Genomic DNA, 19,726 nt, shown 5'->3' on the forward strand with positions numbered 1-19,726 from the left:
ACATGTACCAGCATAACGTATTTGAAATACAAAATATGAGTAACTGTATTCCATTACAGTTACCATTTACCAAGTGTGTACATACATTCATACATATATATATATATCATATATATATATATCTCATTTATGCTAACTAGTTACTCGACCCGTGCGGTCCGAGTCCAACTTAGAGGGACAAGTGGCGTTCAGCCACACGAGATTGAGCAATAACAGGTCTGTGATGCCCTTAGATGTCCGGGCTGCACGCGCGCCACACTGAGTGGATCAGCGTGTGTCTACCCTTCGCCGAGAGGCGTGGGTAACCCGTTGAACCCCACGCGTGATAGGGATTGCAATTATTTCCCATGAACGAGGAATTCCCAGTAAGCGCGGGTCATAAGCTCGCGTTGATTAAGTCCCTGCCCTTTGTACACACCGCCCGTCAGAAATAAGCAGCTGGATAGCGAGTGGTTAGACTACACGCCTTTGGAGCAGAGGATCGCAAGTTCGATTCCTGCCTGGGGCGTCTGTATCCAGTAAGGGTCCTAAGGCTAGACCCCTATGCTAAGCGAGCCTACCGCAGACATGAGCGAGACAGATAAATATGACGGCATGCCGGCTCGGACGTCGCCCGGATCAACAAGGTCCGCGTCAGGTGTTGAGGAACCAGGGCACCCTGACGACAAGTGGGCTACTGGAACAAGAAGGAACTGACCTGAAAGATAGGATCATGGCCAAGCTTGAAACCTGGATCCCCCGTAGCGGTTTACCAAGATTACGTGAAGTACCCTCAGAAGGTCTGCTAGATGATGTTAATGCAGCCCCCACGGACGATACCTACAACCACGATTACCGACACTAACAAGCTGATCTACACTACGGCAGCAGTGATCAGTAAGATGCTTGGCTACAAGTTGAACAGCCACAAGGGGCAGTACCCTCCATGGAGAAGGAGGCTAGAGGGCAAGATCAAAGTAGCACGGAGGGAGGTTAGCCAACTAACGGAGTTGCAGAAAGCGCGACAAAGAAGGTGCATAAGAAATACAGCAAGCTGTCCGTACCTGAGGCCTTGGAAACTGCCAAGCAAAGACTCACAGCCTTGGCCAGCCGCTTGAGGAGGTACACCAGAGGTAGAAGGCAGGAGAATAAACCAGCTGTTCTTCACAGAACCAGCAAAGGTGTACTCTCAGTGGCAAGGAACAATAACAGAACAGCACCACCAAGGCTGGAGACGGAGCAATACTGGAAGAGCATATGGGAGAAGGACGCAACCCATAACGGCAATGCTCAGTGGCTAGTGGATCTGAGGGCAGACCACAGCAACCTCCCTGAACAGGGTCCAGTAACCATCACAGTGGCAGATATCCACAGATATCCAAGAAAGGGTCTCCAGTATGAAGAGTTGGACAGCACCAGGGCCCGACATGGTTCACGCCTACTGGCTGAAGAAGCTGACTGCACTCCAACCCAAGCCCATAGCACAAGTCACCATCAAGTGCGGGATCTACCAAGGAGATGCTCTGTCCCCACTGCTGTTCTGCATAGGCCTTAACCCCCTCAGTGAGATCGTTAACAAGACTGGCTACGGATACCGACTACGAAACGGAGCGGTTGTCAGCCACCTCCTGTACATGTATGACGAGACATCGATTCACTGATCCACACCACCAGGCTATACAGCAATGACATTGGAATGTCGTTCGGACTGGAGAAGTGTAGTCGGATGGTAACAAAGAGAGGGAAGGTAGTCAGAACTGAGGGAATTGAACTACCAGAAGGCAACATTGCAGACATAGAGGACAGTTACAAGTACCTGGGGATCCCGCAGCGAATGGGAACCATGAAGAGGCCGCTAGGAAAGCTGCAACCACCAAGTACCTGCAGAGGGTCAGGCAAGTCCTGAGGAGTCAGCTGAACGGTAAGAACAAGATCCGGGCCATCAACACCTACGCCCTGCCCGTGATCAGGTACCCTGCTGGGGTAATAGGCTGGCCAAAGGAGGAGATAGAAGCCACTGACATAAAGACAAGAAAGCTCCTTACCATGCATGGAGGGTTTCACCCCAAGTCCAGCACCCTGAGGCTGTACGCTAAGCGGAAGGAAGGGGCCGGGGACTGGTGAGTGTCAGCACCACAGTCCAGGATGAGACAAGAAACATCCATGAATACATCACGAAGATGGCCCCAACTGACAGCGTACTCAGTGAATACCTCAGGCAGCAGAAACCCAAGAAAGAGGAGGAAGGCGAGGAACCATCATGGAAGGACAGGCCCGTGCACGGTATGTACCACCGGCAGATAGAGGAGGTGGCTGATATCCAGAAATCCTACCAGTGGCTGGACAAAGCTGGACTGAAAGACAGCACAGAGGCACTAATCATGGCAGCACAAGAACAAGCTCTGAGTACAAGATCCATAGAGGCTGGGGTCTATCACACCAGGCAAGACCCCAGGTGCAGGCTGTGTAAAGATGCCCCAGAGACAATCCAGCACATAACAGCAGGGTGCAAGATGCTAGCAGGCAAGGCATACATGGAGCGCCATAACCAAGTGGCGGCATAGTGTACAGGAACATCTGTGCCGAGTATAACCTGGAAGTCCCGAGGTCAAAATGGGAGATGCCCCAAGGGTGATGGAGAATGACCGAGCTAAGATCCTGTGGGACTTCCAGATGCAGACGGACAAAATGGTGGTGGCTAACCAACCGGACATAGTGGTGGTAGACAAACAGAAGAAGACGGCCGTAGTGATCGATGTAGCGGTTCAATGACAGCAACATCAGGAAGAAGGAACACGAGAAGCTGGAGAAATACCAAGGGCTCAGAGAAGAGCTCGAGAGGATGAAGGTAACGGTGGTCCCCGTGGTAATCGGAGCACTAGGTGCGGTGACTCCCAAGCTAGGCGAGTGGCTCCAGCAGATCCCGGGAACAACATCGGAGATATCTGTCCAGAAGAGCGCAGTCCTGGGAACAGCTAAGATACTGCAAGAGGACCCTCAAGCTCCCAGGCCTCTGGTAGAGGACCCGAGCTTGAAGGATAAACCGCCCGCAGGGGCGTGCTGGGTGTTATATATATATATATATATATATATATATATATATATATATACATACATACACACATATACACTTAAATGTAATAATTCAGAATAAAACTAAATTGCACAGGATTTTTCCTTCTATTAGTCCTATATGTGATCATTGTAAACTTGGAGAATGCTCTCTTACTCATTTATTTTGGTCATGTCCCAAATTGTACAATTACTGGCTGGATATCTTTAAATGTTTCTCTGATATGTACAATTGCACATTAGAGCCGGACCCAGTAACTGCATTGTTTGGATCTTCCTTTTCCTTTTATGCCTCAGCCCTGCTGCACAATAGAATAGAATAGTTTTACTGTCATTGTACAGGGTACAACGAAATTGGAGTGCCACCCCTTGGTGCAAAATACAATAATAAATATAAATGTAAAATATAAAAGGTACAATAAAACCAACAATAGTAAGTACGATATATACAGGATAGCAGCATTAATATAATGACAGTATGAATAGAGAAAAGTTAACAGAATAAAGTTAACAGAATAAAATATATATAAAAAAAAAAAAACACCCAGCACGCCCCTACGGGCGGTTTATCCTTCAAGCTCGGCTTGAAGGATAAACCGCCCGTAGGCGCGTGTTGGGTGTTTTTTTTTTTTTTATATATATATTTATTCTGTTAACTTTTTTTCTTTACTATATTTTATAAACATTTTGCTCTTACTATTTTTTTTTTTTACTTACTATACTGCTGAGTTACTGTCTGCTGCTCGTCAAATACATTTCATTGCAATGTTGACCCTGTGCTAACTTGCATATGACAAATAAAACTGAAACTGAAACATTTAAATAGGTGGTCATCAGAATACATGGTGGTCATTTCAGTTTCCGCTATCCCTCTCTAAGCCTTCTCCAATTTTGGTGATTTAAACACAGGTTTAAATCACTTGGATGAGCATGTAATCATATATCGAATGGCTGAGAGCGGCTAGCTCGGGTTCAAGTATGCTCTATTTGTTTGTTTGTTTATTTATTTTTTAACTCCATTCCCATCTGGGATTAATACAGTGTTAAAAGATTATTGAACATATATGTGATCAGCTCCATGAAATGTATTCCTTAATTTATCATTAAGCACATGTCTATGTGACTTTTCACCTAGTAACTTGTGTGATGAACCTATGCAGCTACTAACCGCTTCCTGTCTTCAGAGAACATTTAGATATAGAGAAGTGAAACCTCAGCTCTGAGTTCTGAGAATAACTCTGTTATCTTTGTAATACACACACACACACACACACACACACACACACACACACACACACACACACACACAGAACAATCTTGTATAAATAAAAAACGCAAACGGTGACAAAGCGCGAGTCCATGAGTGTCTCCTGTGCGAGTGCTCTGTGACCGTCCTCGCGAGTGAAAGAACTGCAGTGTTGTGTGTTTTCTAACTCAGGTGTCTCAGCTGAACAAAGAACGGCAGGGTGATTTAAAGAAATCCCCTGTCATACAGTTTCTCTGATCTTGATTGCTGGAAATCCAGAGAAAACGTGCAATAAGAGGCTCTAATATAAGCGTCCTATCAATGTTGGTGGGGTCAGTTACACAATGGACCCAGAGCCAGAACAACGGGCCAGCAGTGAACGGGCAGGAATGGTTTTCTTACTTGGAAATCCCAACAGCACTTCATAAAAGAATGGGATTGGCAAAACCTCAGTATCTTCGATGTATTATTGCTGTGTGATTTTTATTACTATTACTGAATGCTACCGCCACCAAGCTAACATTGTTAGCTGGCGTTAGCTGACGGTAGTTCATAGACTGCAGACTGTTAGGCCATTTCTAAATACTCAAGTACACCAGTCCTCGTGTTCTCGGTAGTCCAGGCTTCATAAGTTCACAGGAGAGTCCAGACCTCCCGAGAATGCAGCGCGATCGTTCTACAGCACTGAACTTAATGACATCACAGCTCCGGAGTTTTTACTGCCATCCCCTCTTAATTTAACTGTGATGAATATTTGCAATGGAAATTACACGACATAAAAAAAATTACAAATGATGTAGTAGATTTCTTTAGAAAAAAAAAAGATAATTAAAAAAAATAAGCACTTTGGCAAAATTCGCCTTTACATATCATCTGTTTCATGTCTAATAAGCTTCCTTCAGTTGAGCACAATCACTCCATGACAGAAACACAAGCTTAATCTCTCTGAATAAACACAGTGCACATGTATGCCTGAATAAAAATTAGAATATAACCTGATCATTTTTGATTTGATTATCTCCACATAGTAACATGCCGTTTTAGACTTGATGAATAGCATTATCAACCTGCTAGCTGCAAATAATCATATGCAGTTCCACATGATTATTAACAGATAAAAAGAAAACATATTACTGATACAGAAATAGTTTTCGACAAGATACGAGATCACTGCAAAAGTGCAGCCTTGCCTAATGTGTCCACCCTACTGTTACTCATTTTATATTAAGATTTTAAAATCTAGTTAGTATTGATATGGCGAGTGGCCTTCAGTAATAGTAAAAAAAAAAATCACACAGCAATAACACATTCATGTAGTTGTAAAAAGCACGACGATATATTAAGTAATCCAAAGTATTCAGAATACGTTACTCTCACTGAGTAATGTAACGGAATGTGTTCCAAAATACATTTTGGGGGATTTTATTCTGTAATCTGTAGTGAATACATTTTAAAAGTAACCATCCCAACACTGTGGGTGAGGGACCAGACAAAGAGCAATAATATACCTCAATATACCTAATATACCCAACTGTTTTTGACTATCAATATACTATAAGTTTGCACACTGCTGATTCATAAACCTTTTAATTTTGCATTTTTTACATTTTAATTTTATACTTAATTTTGAATTTTAGTTTATTTTTTTTTATTTTTAGTGATCGGGAATTGCACAGCAATAAGCATTTCACTAGATGTTGTACTGTGTATGATTGTGCTGTTCTCTCTCTGTGTTGAACTCTCTGAGTGTGAACATAGATAAACAGCCAGCCAAACTCCTTTTCAAGAGCCAGGAAGGTGAGCGTATTTGTTCTTTTAATGACTTCAAACATAGAAATCATCTTGAACTGATATCATTGAACTGGAGTGAAATTAGAAAACACATAAAACAAAACTCTTAATGGATTGTCATATAATCAGCAGCTAAGTATATTTAGGCACTAACATAGGAGACAACAAAATAAATATATTGTAGATATACAATCTCATATTAATACAAAGAAAAACAAGCAGGTAGTGGGTGAGCGAGACTTGTATCATTAGCTCAGAAGCTACGACCTATAACTACTGCACTTCAAAGAAGGTAGTCAAAGGAGTTTGCAAAGAAAAGCGCCTGGACTTCTTTAAGTTGCTTGAAGACGTTTCACCTCTCATCCGAGAAGCTTCTTCAGTTCTAAGGTCAAATGGCCGAGAGTCCCAGATTTAAACCCAGTGGGAGTATCCCCAAGGAGGGACAAAGGACCCCTGGTGATCCTCTAATCACATGCGCCAAGGTGTGAAAGCGGGTGTGGGACCTAATCAGCCAGGTGATTAGAGGATTCATCAGCAAGTGCCTGCACTCGTCTCCACTGGCACTTCAAAAGTTCTTTTCCAACAACCTCACCAGCCGGAGCTGCAGCAGCAGTGGTGAAGAAGGATCGGAGGAGACCGGAATCAATGGCCTGCACTGATTATGGCAGACACCTCTGCCATCAAGGTACAGAGCACTTCATGAGTCAGGTGATTGTGTTTACCATGAGACAACATGGAGTCCAGTATCCTCCTGTTTACACCAATCATGCGCTCCCACACACCTCGCATATGCGATGCATGTGGAGGGTTGAACTCCCACGTACAGCCGTGTTCATAGAGGCATTTCAGGATCTTGTCTTGACTCAGATCATCTTGTCTTATTCCTAATTGGGAACATGCTCCAACAAAGTTTATACCACAGTCTGACCTCAGCTGCTTCACTGGCCTTCTTAAAGCAAAAAGTCTGCGTAGTGCATTGATGCAGCTACTTGAGTCCATGGACTCAATGACTTCTATATGCACAGCCCTGGAACTGTGAAATGCATGTGAAAAGGATCGCCCATTGCTTACTCTAAGCTGCTCCACCTCGGGTTCGTCGGGTGATTACCTCCCACGGACCAAAAACATCCAACCCTACATATGTAAAGGGAGGAGACATGCTCAGACATTCTGGGGGAAGGTCGGCCATTTTCTGGACTTCCAGTTTTCTTCTCAGCTTTCGGCAGGCAATACAGGAATGGATTACAGAGCTAATATCAACCTTTTGCCAGCAACAATCCACAGGCCTTCCCCTCTGATTGCCCCTTCTGTAAACTGTCGTCCTTGATGTTTTATCTTTTCATGGTAATGGGTCACATGATTCTGTTTTGGGAGAATGATTGCTGCCTCCAGTTCTTCTGGAGTATGAAGTTTGTTGCACATATGCCATCCTCTACATGTATTTGGGGAGTTGGTGCTGAATGATTGAGTCTGGTGGCTCAAGAAGGCAACTGCTCTCAGTAAGGACGCCCCAGGTGGAGAAGTGTTGGAACCTATTTGAAGTAAATTTACCCTCGGTTATATGGGTAGCACAGGATGTCAGCTGGTGTCTTACCTCTAAATCTGTTTCTGGTTCCACCAGCTCAAAGGGCTCATGTGTTTCAGCCACAGGAGGCTTGTGAAGAAAATCTGGACCTGTAAACCAGATAGTCTCTGCAAGCTGAGAAGCTGGGACTGATCTGGTGGCTAGATCAGCTGGATTCTGATCTGTTGGCACGTAGTGCCACTGCTGAGGAGAAGTTGTCTGTCTAATTCAATTTATTGTGGATGTATCCAAGAACCACCTTGCTGTCACAGAAAAACTTTACAGTATCAGGTTTAAGATCGAGCTCCCCGAGGATTAGTTCTGCCACTTCGATGGCCAGCACTGACCCACAGAGTTCCAAGCGAGGGATTGTAGGCTCTGGTTTAGGAGCTAGCTTGGCTTTTCCGAGTACAAAGCCGAGTACAAAGCCGACTCGACACTGTCCATCTGTAGTAATAAACGGCGCCCCCCGTGTGCAGCAGCCTGTTACAGCAGCTCTGCTCACTCTGAGTTTCTTTCTTTCTTTCTTATCTTTTTTCTCCTTGTAATTTTTATAGCTAACGTATTGCAATTAGACCCTGCAACCATGTTCCACTGTTTTGTGTTAGTCCTGGTCGTTTTTCTTAGTTTTTTTCCACTTTTTTCACCCGTGTCTGGGGACCCAGTGCAGGGATCCTTTGTTTACAGTAGGGATCAGCTGTTAGCGCTGCGTCCCGCAGTGGTACTGCCGGCGAACAGACTCGACATTCCCAGCGAGCTGAGGAAGAAAAGACGGGGGTGTCGTGCTGGGAAGGAGCGCCGTCGCCCGAGAAGGAGACGTTATCGACCATCTCTTCCTTCTGTAATCACTGGAAACGTAAGATCTTTGCCCAATAAGATGGATGAGCTCACGTCGCTAACCTGGTCACAGAGGGAGTACCGGCAATGTAGCATCATGATGCTAACGGAGTCGTGGCTAACACCGCTAACTCCGGACATGAGCGTGACACTACTGGGATTCCAGCTGCTGCGAGCGGACAGGACGAGAGAGAGCGGTAAGAGGAAACGAGGGGGACTGGCAGTGTTTGTGAATGGCAGATGGTATAACCCTGGGCACATCACTGTGAAAGAACAACTCTGCAGCAGAGACATTGAGCTGTTAGCCGTTAGCATGCATCCGCACTACCTGCCCGGGAATTCTCGCATGTTATCGCGATAACAGCATATGTCCCCCTCGCCAACGCGGATGCAGCCTGTGACACTCTCCACTCTGTGGTCAGCAGACTGCAAACACAATCTCCGAGAGCCCTTCTCGTAATATCAGGGCACTTTAATCATGCCTCATTGGACTCCACACTGCCCACCTTCACCCAGTATATGACATGCCCAACAAGAGACAATAAAACACTGGACTTACTGTATGCCAATGCTGAAGAGGCATACAGTTCATCACCTCTCCCTCCCCTGGGCAGATCTGACCACAACCTGGTGCACCTTGTCCCTGTGTATGAGCCCTTAGTGCGCAGGGAGCCACCAGCCACTCGCACAGTCCAGAGATGGTCGGAGGAGAGCGAGGAGGCTCTTAAGGATTGTTTTGAGTCGACTGTGTGGGAGGTGATCTGTGACGACCACGGAGAGGACATCGACAGCCTTACTACATGCATTACTGACTATATTAATTTCTGTGTGGATAACACCGCACCTACCAGGACTGTACGGTGTTTCTCCAACAACAAACCTTGGATTACCCCAGAAATTAAAGCTGTCCTCAAGCAGAAGAGGAGGGCCTTCAAATCCAAAGACAAAGAGGAGTTGAAAAGGGTGCAGAGAGAGCTGAGGGGACTGATAAGGAATGGGAAGGAGAGCTACAGGCAGAAGATGGAGAACCAGCTTCAGCAAAACAACGTTGGGGAAGTCTGGAGAGGCCTCAGAACCATCTCGGCCACAAACATCAGAACGCTCTGCCTGGGAGGGATGTGAGGTGGGCAAATGAACTGAATCTTTTCTTCAACAGATCTGATTTATCCATGAGGCAGTCTTCAACATCGGCTGCAGACTCACCCACCCCACTGCTGCTGTTCCACCTCTGACACCTCAGACGCTTCACACCTCCTCTATTCACCCTGCTCACTCCTCCCCACCCCCAACAACAGCATCCAATACACACTCATCACAAGGCTCCAGCCTGTCTCTCTCAACCACCCAGGTTAGGAGGGAACTGAGGAGGATTAAAGTCAAGAAGGCAGCGGGCCCAGATGGCATCAGCTCAAGGGTCGTCAGGTCCTGCGCGGACCAACTGTGTGGGGTGATGGAGCACCTCTTCAACCTGAGCCTGAGACTGGGAGAGTCCCACAGCTCTGGAAAACCTCCTGTGTTGTACCAGTGCCAAAGACTTCACGCCCCAAGGACCTCAATGGCTACAGACCGGTGGCTCTGACATCCCACCTGATGAAGACCCTGGAGTGGTTGGTCCTGGCTCAGCTTCGGCACATGGTGAGCTCATCATTGGACTCAGTTCAGTTTGCCTACCAGCCTGGCATTGGAGCAGATGATGCCGTCATTCACCTCCTACATCGTTCCCTCGCTCACCTGGAGACCGCAGGAAGCACTGTGAGAATCATGTTCTTTGATTTCTCCAGTGCCTTCAACACCATTCTTCCCACGGTCCTGAAGGACAAGCGGGAGAATTCAGGAGTGGACCATCACCTCACTACCTGGATTCTGGACTACCTCACCGACCGACCACAGTATGTGAGAACTCAGGGCTGTGTGTCGGACAGGGTCGTCTGCAGTACGGGGGCCCCACAGGGAACGGTTCTGGCTCCGTTCCTCTTCACCATCTACACTGCAGACTTCTCCCACAACTCCACCCAGTGCTTCCTGCAGAAGTTCTCTGATGACTCTGCAATAGTCGGCCTCATCACTGATGGGGACGACAAGGAGTACAAAGGACTGACTCAGGACTTTGTGGACTGGTGCCAGCTGAACTACCTCTAGATCAACGCCAGTAAAACCAAGGAGCTGGTGGTAGACTTCCGCAGGCACAAACATCCTCCACTGCAACCACTGAACATCCAAGGTATGGACATCGAGGCTGTGGACAGCTACAGGTACCTTGGTGTTCATCTGAACAACAAACTGGACTGGACTCATAATTCAGACGCCCTCTACAGGAAAGGGCAGAGCAGGCTGTACCTGCTGCGGAGACTCAGGTCGTTTGGAGTGGAGGGCCCACTCCTGAAGACCTTCTATGACTCTGTGGTGGCCTCAGCCATCTTTTACGGTGTGGTCTGCTGGGGTGGCAACATCTCTGCTGGGGACAGGAAGAGACTGAACAGGCTGATCAGAAGGGCCAGCTCTGTTCTAGGATGCCCTCTGGACCCAGTGGAGGTGGTGAGTGACAGGAGAATGGCGGCTAAGCTGTCATCCCTGTTGGACAACATCTCCCACCCCATGCAGGAGACTGTGACAGCACTGAACAGCTCCTTCAGTGGCAGGCTGCGGCACCCACGGTGTGGGACGGAGAGATTTCGCAGGTCTTTCCTCCCCACTGCTGTCAGACTCCACAACAAAGACTTTAACTGATCAAACACACACATCCACACATGTGCAATAACACTGAGTGCAATAATCTTTTCTGGCATCGTTGTATTTTTACTCAGTTGTATATAGCATTTGTATTCTATTTTTATCCTATTGTATATTTTATTCTATTTTATTCTATTCTGTACAGTTGTGTACTGTATTTATTCTTATTGTATTCTAATTTTTGCTTCATAACTTTTAGACTGTCCACTTCCTGCTGTGACAGGAAGTGGACAGATTTCACAATGTGGGACTAATAAAGGTTATCTTATCTTATCTTATCTTATCTTAAATAGTAAATGGCCTGTATTTGTATAGCGCTTTGCTTAATCCCTAAGGACCCCAAAGCGCTTTACACTACATTCAGTCATTCACCCATTCACACACACATTCACACACTGGTGATGGCAAGCTACAATGTAGCCACAGCTGCCCTGGGGCGCACTGACAGAGGCGAGGCTGCAGTGAAGGGTTTATTGTCAGCTGCAACCTTGAAGGTGTCAGAATCTATCCTCCAGCACAGACCAAGGCTTCTTTGCGCTGGGAGAATTTCCTCATTTAGCACCAAGTCTTTTAACCCTGTAGCCAGATCTTCATATGTGAAAGCCTGCATCACTTTGATACTGTTGGAGGCAATCTTATGCAGTTTAAGATTAGATTACGCCAGTGATGCTTGAGTGCGCTTGAGGAGGTCAATAGCCTCTGCTTCTGTCGGGAGAGAGATCAGTCCGTTGTCCACATAAAAGTGTCTCTCCACAAACTGGCATGTGTCGGGTCCGTATTTGTGTTCACCCTCTTGGGAAGCTCTTCAAGTCCATATATAGAGACTGCAGGTGATGGGCTATTCCCAAACACATGCACCCGCATGCAGTATTCCACTACTTCCTTGGTCAGGTCATGGTCTTTGCGCCAAAGAAATCTTAGATAATTTCTGTGGTCCCTCTCATCATGAAACCATAGAACATCTGTTGGATGTCAGCTGTCACAGCAACAATGTCCTTTCTGAACCTGAGCAGCACTCCTAAAAGGGAGTTATTTAGGTCAGGGCCTGAGAGCGGAATGCTGGCAGAACTCCTTCTGCATGATGTTCAGAAAGCTCTCATCTTCATACAACAAAGCAGGTTCGTTATCACATGTTTGTCTTGTGAATACGCTTACCCCAGGTTTTTCCTCAGCAGGAAGGTTGATGGAGCCATAACTGGACAGGCAAGGGTAAATATCGGATTTTGCTCCCGCCATACCCCAACTTTTCTTTCACAGAGATTTGATTCTGTCAAGCACCATCAAAGATGGACGTCCATTCGGCAGAACACTAGTCTTATAGACAGCTACAGTAGGCTTGTGTGCCATGTTGATGCAAACTTCCCCAACTATCACCCATCCCAAATCCAAATGTTGGGCAAAGGGAGCATTGTGAGGACTGTTAATTTGTTGCCTTTCTTTGTGAACACGTATCAAAATCTGTCCTTCGGGATCTATCTCAGTAATTTAAGGCGCTATGAGCATCAAGTGGGCATGGGAACACGCAACCTCTGGTGAGGGGATTTCAGACCTGTTGGTCATGATGTCATTACATTCAATGAGTGGAGGTAAGTCTAAGCACACTTCACCATCCCATCTAAAGCCTCAATTTGGAAACCGACTGCCTTTCTCCCTGTCATCTCAGTAGTACCAGTGCATGTCTTCAGAAAGTACGGCGAAAGGTTGTTACTGATCCCAAAGAGTTGGAAAAACTCAGATTTGGCCAGCGATGATTGTGTATGTGACAAATAAAATTTGAATATGAATTTGAGCTGTCATACGAGCCATTCGGTCCTTATTCGATCCTTATACAACCGTTGCAAGACCTTCACTGTGTTACATGCCATGATATGTAGCCCTGTTGTTTTTCTGTTGCTCTTATCTTTCAGGTGTCAAGCCTCCACCTATTGGCCAATTCAAAGTAAAATGGCACATGTCTATTGGCATGGCGTGGCTGACCTTTTTGTCAAGCAGCTAGGCAGGCCTTTTGTTTTGTTTATTGCTTTATTTAGACTTTAGGCAGGCTGTTGGCCTCTTTTCATTTTGTAAATTATTTGGTTGATTTGGCTCAACCGCCTGGTGCTCCTCCCCCACCTTTTTTCTTTTGTCAAGTTTATTATTGCAAAGGCATTGTAAATGATGAATAAATCCTGCCTGACTATTAACCTTGCTGTTGTCCCTCTTGTTCATTAATTTTGGTTGTCTAGTCTTGCTGTCTCCTCCCTGCCTTAGCCCCCACCATGGTGGTGAGGGGGGAGGTAACAACTGGCAATAAGTCAGACTTGTTCTGGTGGCTGTTTGACTCTGCCACAGCTGCGTTTGTCACTGATTCTGTTCATAATGTTATATATTTCTGCTCTCAACTAATAGGTTTCCTAAGCTGTAAGTTGTAATGTGATTATGACTGAACTGCCGTGTTTTGGTCTGTTTTATATCTGATACAGACACTGTACTGGTCAGCTGTGGTGACTACCCTCACCCTATAGTCACAAGCTTTGGTTAGTGACCAAAAGAATGAGAATACGGAGTAAAACGGCATAAATGAGCTTTCTCCAAAGGGTGGTTGGCCCCTCCCTTAGAGATAGGGTGAGGAGTTCAGCCGTCCAGGAGGGGCTCAGAGTAAAGCCACTACTCCACATCGAAAGGAGCCAGTTGAGGTGATTCGGGGATCTGACAAGGAAGTCTCCTGGGAACCTCCTGGGTGAGGTGTTCTAAGCATCTTCCACTGGGTGGAGGCCTTGGGGCAGACCCAGGACACACTGGAGAGATTATATCTCTTGGCTAGCCTGAGAATGACATGGTGCTCCCCGAGACTAGCTGGAGGAAGTGGTGGAGGATTCTCTGCTTAGGCTGCTTGCCCTGTTGACCTGGCCCAGACTAGAACTGCCAGCAGATATTGTTGGAGTAAAGATGGACAAAATGCAGACAGCAAATCCTGATCCAACTATAGGAGTCTGTATTTAAATACAAATTTAATCAGAATTGTTGATTGAAAATTTGAGTACTGCATCCAGAATGAAACCTGTATTTAAGACTCAATGCTAGTGAGTCATCCAGAAAGTGAGTGCCAAAAACAACCTGAGTGCACATTTGCACTGATTGAATGTGACTCTCAAATTAAGAAATGTGTTAAAATGTGTTACACTCAACACAAGCAGCACAGAAGAAAAGGTTGATCCAATCAAAAAATGTATTATTGTGAATGTATTATTGTAAGTGACGGACACTGAAAATGGTATTTGGATGGTTTTACAGTTGTTCAATATGGGAATAGTTCAGAGAAGTAGAATTTCTCTCTCACACATCTTATGAAGGACTTCATATCACCAATGAAGCCAACTCTACTTGAAATAGAATATTTAGCTATGGCACAGACAGAACTCATAAGATTAAGTCAGCAAACAGCAGTATAAGGAGGAAATCATAGACCTGAAAAAAACATATAACTGGTAAGAAAATCATTCAACAGCAGCGCCAAAGAATTCTCATATTGCTGACCTGATCTCAAAGCATATTCACCAAAAGTCTTGATGCCTGCCATCCAGGTAAGAAGATCCCGACAAAGTTGATTCTCTTCATCTGGACGTAGCATTTTCAAATTTGCATAATGACTGAAACTTCAGTCATTATGCAAATGTACTGTTCAAAAAGTGGAAACTTGCAGTCAGCTTATACTGAGAAATCAATTGGATGACTGACAAAACATCTCTCCCACTGGAAACGTTATGTATAGATAAAGAGTCAACTTTTTTGAGGTATTCAGCAAGAAGCTGGACACTCTGACACTGTGGCAAAGGCACTGCGCTCACACTTTTAAGCCACTCACCTGCTCTAAACTCTTCTCCTATAAATGCTATTAAGAAAACACTCATAATAGCAATTATCATAGTCACATTAGGAGCAATATTAGACTGTTTTTTAGTGTTAAGTGTAATTTACATTAAATTGCATCTTGCAACCCTTAGTGATCGTATATGTTAATATGAATTACTGAAAGAATATACTCCAAATCCTCCTTAGCCACGCCTCTACAGTTTATCTGAAATAGTAAAACACTTACTCCCATTCTCTGAACCAAATTCTCAGTGTCCTAAATCACTCTTTTTGCAAAACATTGAACAGTTTTAACCATGTTAAACACAATTTAGTAACTCAGAGTAAATCATTAAAACCACTACAACTCACTAAAGCACACGTGTGCAGTGACAGCCTGGTTGAGTCAAAGGTTGATAAACAACAAAGCATAGGAACTGATAATATATGTAAACAAATTCTCAAGACAGAATACTACAAAACAAAATTCACAAAACACATTTTTACTCAACCTGCATTACTTTAGAACCAGTTTAACAGTATAAAGGTAAGTGTTGTATTACCTGGGTGTTTACAGCAAGACCAATAGAGTGAATGTACCGTACACCTCTTAATTGACATGCACATGCTCTGAGCCTCCACAATCTTCCACAACATTGCCACAGCATCATTTGCTGAAAAAGATAACATGGAGAGTCCAAAGTGTTGTTTTCTCTCTGATATTGTCAGACCTTCATTCGGAGAGTCACAGACCTCCATCTCTGGCCCTGATGAACTGGGAGACTCAGCCTACTTCTACAGCCACCTCTAGATTACGTGATTCTACTTTACAATTACTTTATTAATTATTTGGAATTAAATATGGTACACTGATAACAGAGGGAGTGGGGAAGATTTGACCTAGCTCAAGAAACAGTTTTAAATCTGCTGAGTTCTTTGATGGAAAGAGAATGCATCTCTGCCCAGTCTGGAAGGCAGCCATGCGGACATTGAATAAATGTCACAACCTGGCTCATGGCTTATGACAAAGAATTGGAAAGGACACCAAACAATCATTTACAAATGTTTATTTTAAAGAAAATAACAACAACAAAAAAGAACAACAGTCTGGTGTGTGAAGTCAGTAAAATCATTCATGTCAATGTGAATGAGTGATGTTTAGTGTTAAATTAAGCAATGCAAAGCAAACACAAATAAATCTGACCATAGAGGACAAGCATGCCAAAGCTGGAAGGTGAGGTAAACCCATTCCCCCCTGCTGCGCAACACCCACTCCTTTATATAGGGGTAAAGGTCCAGCTCAGGTGTTCTCAGTTTGCCTGCTGCACTCCAACCAATGGATCCTGTTATAGTTCCCTAGGCCTCCCTGGTATCTGTTTGTTTTGGGCCTTCTCTCCCCCTCTTCATTGCTCCCCGCCAGAGTGGTGCAGACTCCTGGTCCCGATCTCCACACCTGGTTCACATCATTTACCTGCTGGTCATCTCCTGTGATTACTCAGTTACTAATTGGGGCCTTAGAAGAGTGTTGTTCTTCGCTGGATCGTTGTGCTTACCTCTGTTAGTGTGCCCCAGCTCTCTCTGTGATTTCTCTAGTCTCCCATCATGTTCTCTGGCTTTCTTCTAACAATCGTTTCCCTCTCTCTGGACAGATCTTCCTGGACCCTTGGCTGTTTTTCCTGTGGACCCTGTTTGGATGAGCGTGAGTGAGTTTCAGCGTGGATTGGATCAAGTGCTTGTGAGTCACTGTCAGTTTTTTGAAGAGGAGTGTGGATGTGTTACCCTGCCCCAGACCTTTCACTGGATGTGAAGCCCCCTTCCCTTTTTCACGGTACATATGTATATAGTTCATCTGGTGTTGCTGTAATTAAATTCCCTTTGACTTGCACTAGTTTGAGTCCTGCAGATCTATCAACAGGATCCGTTCCTGCAACGGTGCAAAAAATTAAGTACCCAGCAGGGCTGTCAGATCCCCACCCACAAAGACTGACGTGAAAAAGGATCACTGAAATAAACATCCCAAAGACAAGATATACACGAGGAAAACAACATTTCATGTTGCTGGTCCTACTCCCTACTTGCTTTGGCCTTCAACAACTCAGTCAGTGGGCATAACACAGTGGAAAATTTTTATTGAAACTTCTATAATGACTCACCTGACCCCAAAATCTTTGCAGTTTCTTCTTTGTTGTTGGGGGAGGATACTGCTCAATTACTGCAATCTTTGCTGTCACTGTGGGCACCACACGGCCAAGATAGGTCACCGTTTCCTTGGCATACTCATATTTAGCAAAGTTAATAGTAAGTGCGGCATCAGCCCATCGATTAAACAGTGCTCTAATGTGATGAAACAGCCCTCCAAGCCGGCCACAATTTGATTCATTAACTGCTGAAATGTTGCTGAAGTGTTTCTTAAACCGAACGGCATGACTTTATAAGAATAAAGACCAGAAGGAGTAAAGAAAGCCAATATTTTTTGTGCTTTTTCTGACAACGGCACCTGCCAATAACCATGCCAATAATCATTTTGGAGCATAAAAGAAACTTCAGCATCCAAATGCTTAAGCTATCTGGTGACATGCAATAAAATCGCTGCTTGATCAGCTGTATATTTCCAATATCAGTATCATGTTCAATCAAGTCCGTGCAAGTGGGAACCTCACCAAACAAACAGCAATACAAAATCAGTTCTGACAGCTCATTGCATTTATCTACCGGCAAATGAGACAGGAATTTATCCAGATTACAAAGAGACTGAAATTTCTTCAGATGACCAAACTGTCATCAGGCTCTGGTATTTCATCAATTTCAAAAAAGTACGGAAGTGAAGAAACAGCCAAAACAGGGTGAACAGTGTCCTTAATGCACCGACTAGAATTTTGGTCACTTGCATAATACGGTTTGAGTAAGTTTACATGACAGAGCTGAACCTACTTTTTTCGTTTTAGGGTTGAATTCAAGTAATTAAAATCAGAAAGTTTCTCGTTAAGGACCTGTAAATTGGGGATGATACAGAGATCCCGCAACTGGCAATTATGCCACAACTTGGTCCCCACAACAAAACTCAGTTTTGTAACACGATCATATACCCTCTTCATTCTAGTCTGTGCCTTTTGCAGATTCTGCTTTGCCATAACCCCAGATACAAACACACAAAGTCTTAATTCATTTACAAAGTCAACCAAGTTTTTAGGTGGCTGAATAAACCCGTTTATCCTATAGAGCCGACGCACACTATGTCCAAACCCAAGCTCATTAGGGCTGAAACCTGTGCTTTTCTGGACTGCTTCTCTTGCAGCCACAATCAGCCATGGCAGACCCTCTTGCCAGTCTCTACCAAGCTCTGTGCAATAGGTATGCAAAAGACACTTTAGGGTCTGGTGAAACCTTTGCAGAGCACCCTGGCTTTGGGCATGGTAGGGTTATGTGCAGGGTTTTTGATTATTCAGCAAACATGTGGGATGAAAAATTTGAACTCTGATCACTCTATTATTTTAGGAATAACCAGGGCTGGACTTGGACAAAAAATCAACCCAGGCATTTTGACCAGAGACCGGTCCACCCGGTATTATAGGAAAAGCCATAAAGCCTTTGAATGAAAACAAACGCTGTTGTGACAGTGATCTCAATTATCTTGTTGGTATATATATATATGATTTCTATACATTTTACATCAGATGACCACTTTGGTTGGAAGAAATTATTCATTAAAAACTAGACATTTTAAATGAGAATAAGAAAGAAAAGTATTTCTTTGTGTCCCCTTTTCCTGTTAATGTCCTACCTGGCCCCCTGGCAAAACTTTGCTAGACCCGCCCCTGCACAGTTACCAGCTGTCAGCTTCATAGAAAAGGATCCTGGTGTTATTTGCTTCTCAGAAACAGTTCCTAACTTCCTTCAACTCATCCATGCCACCAAAAGGTAAACCTCTTTCTCGATCATTTGTTCAGCTCTGATGATTCAGTAAGGACATCTCATGGTTTCATCTTCACGTTTCTCTCTCAACAGATATCCAAACCGACATGATGACCAGCAGTTTTTATGGCCGTGGCTCCAGCAAACATCAGCTGATATGAGAAAGTAATATTAAATACATTTCCTGTATTCTGGCACAAAGTAGGTGAAAAAACAAACAAGAAAGACGAGACTTGCGACAGAAAAGCCGATCAGCTGACCACTGATCAGTTTCACGATTGAAGTAGCAACAGGAGAGGGAAGCGTAAATATAGAAGAACTCCAGCTTTGTGTCTTTTTTTCAGTTGAACTACGGGACCAATCGCGTTCCTTTTCCCCTCAATACCATTTTCTTCTGTTTGTCTGTGATAAGGTTGCTTTCAGAGCCGTTGCCCAAGCAAGGGGAGGGTGCATCCGACCTCCTCGGCTGTTGGTCCAGCCCAGAGTCGATCATGGTACTCGACCCAATCCACCACCTTTAATTGTTTTGTTTTTTGAAAAAACAAAGAAACCCCGCAAAATATCAGCCCATAGAAAAGAAAAGTTACCATTTAGGAAATGCTGCTCATTGTGAAACCAATCGCATATGGTGAAAGCTCACAAATGATAACATACATGGGATGCTCTGCCTGCTTGCGAACTCTCTACTCAAGCAAAGCTTTCCCTAGAGCAGTGGTCCCCAACCTTTTGGGGACTCTTGCTGTTGTATGCATTTAAACCAGCTT

General features: G+C 44.6%; 1 pseudogene; it reads right to left on the reverse strand.

Moving 5' to 3' along the window:
* LOC116316567 overlaps positions 1 to 15,700 on the reverse strand; it is a 19,873-nt pseudogene extending 4,173 nt beyond the window's left edge.
* Between the last annotated feature and the right edge of the window lie 4,026 nt (positions 15,701 to 19,726).

This window comes from Oreochromis aureus, linkage group 4 (assembly GCF_013358895.1).
Source record: "Oreochromis aureus strain Israel breed Guangdong linkage group 4, ZZ_aureus, whole genome shotgun sequence".
Taxonomy (NCBI): Eukaryota; Metazoa; Chordata; class Actinopteri; order Cichliformes; family Cichlidae; genus Oreochromis; species Oreochromis aureus.